The sequence below is a fragment of the Rhincodon typus genome, unplaced genomic scaffold (genome assembly GCF_021869965.1).
Source record: "Rhincodon typus isolate 14 unplaced genomic scaffold, sRhiTyp1.1 hic_rhity00000157, whole genome shotgun sequence".
In the NCBI taxonomy this organism is placed as follows: domain Eukaryota; kingdom Metazoa; phylum Chordata; class Chondrichthyes; order Orectolobiformes; family Rhincodontidae; genus Rhincodon; species Rhincodon typus.
In genome coordinates this window covers 97,406-98,896 of record NW_025965795.1, presented here as the reverse complement: position 1 = coordinate 98,896, position 1,491 = coordinate 97,406, and positions in this window count along the sequence as shown.

The following is a 1,491-nucleotide window of genomic DNA, read 5'->3' as shown; positions in this document are numbered from 1 at the left end:
ACATTATAATTCCAAATGAGTGTTCCAGTGTCAATCCCACAGAGTGTTCCAGTATAATTCCCACTGAGTGCTCCAGTGTCATTCCCACTGAATGCTACAGTGTCATTCCCACTGATTGTTCCAGTGTCATGCTCACAGAGTGCTCCAGTGTCATTCCCACTCAGTGCTGCAGTGTCATTCCCATTGAGCGTTCCATTGTCATTCCCAGTGAGTGTTCCAGTGTCATTCCCAATGAGTGTTCCAGTGTCATTCCCAGTGAGTGTTCCAGTGTTATTCCCACTGACTGTTCCAGTGTAATTCCCAATAAGTGTTCCAGTGTCATTCCCACGAAGTGTTCCAGTGTCAACCCCACAGAGTGTTCCAGTATAATTCCCACTGAGTGCTCCAGTGTTATTCCCACTGAGTGCTCCGGTGTCATTCACACGGAGAGTTCCGGTGTCACTCCTACGAGGAGTTCCAGTGTCATTCCCACTGAATGCGCCAGTGTCAATCCCACTGAGTGCTACAGTGTCATTCCCACTGAATGCTCCAGTGTCAATCCCACTAAGTGTCCCAGTGTCATTCTCACTGAGTGCTCCAGTGACCTTCCCACTCAGTGCTGCAGTGTCATTCCCAATGAGTGCTCCAGTGTCATTCCCACTGAGTGTTCCAGTGCAGTTCACACGGAGTTTAACATTATAATTTCAAATGAGTGTTCCAGTCTCATCCCAGTTAGTGCTCCAGTGTCATTCCCACTTGCTGCTCCAGTGTCGTTCCCACTGAGTGTTCCAGTGTCATTCCCAGTTAGTGCTCCAGTGTCATTTCCAGTGAGTGGTCAAGTGCCAATCCCACTGAGTGTTCTAGTATAATTCCCAGTGAGTGTTTCAGTGCCATTCCCACTGAATGCTCCAGTGTCATTCCCATGGAGAGTTCCAGTGTCATTCCCATTGACTGCTCCAGTGTCATTCCAGCTGTGTGTTCCAATGTCATCCTCACTGAATGTTCCAGTGTCATTCCCACTGAGTGCTCCAGTGACATTCCCACTGAATGCTCCAGTGTCATTCCCACTCAGTGCTCCAGTGTCATTCCCACTGAGTGCTACAGTGTCGTTCCCACTGAGTGCTCCAGTGTCATTCCCACTGAGTGCCCCAGTGTCATTCTCACTGAGTGCTCCAGTGTCATTCCCAATCAGTGCTGCAGTGTCATTCCCACTGAGTGCTCCAGTGCAGTTCACACGGAGTGTAACATTATAATTCCAAATGAGTGCTCCAGTGTCATTCCCAGTTATTGCTCTAGTGTCATTCCCACTGAGTGTTCCAGTCTCTTTCCCACTGAATGCTCCAGTGTCATTCCCACTCGTTGCTCCAGTGTCGTTCCACTGAGTGTTCCAGTGTCTTTCCCATTGAGCGTTCCATTGTCATTCCCAATGAGTGTTCCAGTGTCATTCCCACTGAGAGTTCCAGTGTCATTCCCCCTGAGTGTTCCAGTGTCATTCCTACTGTGTGTTCCAGT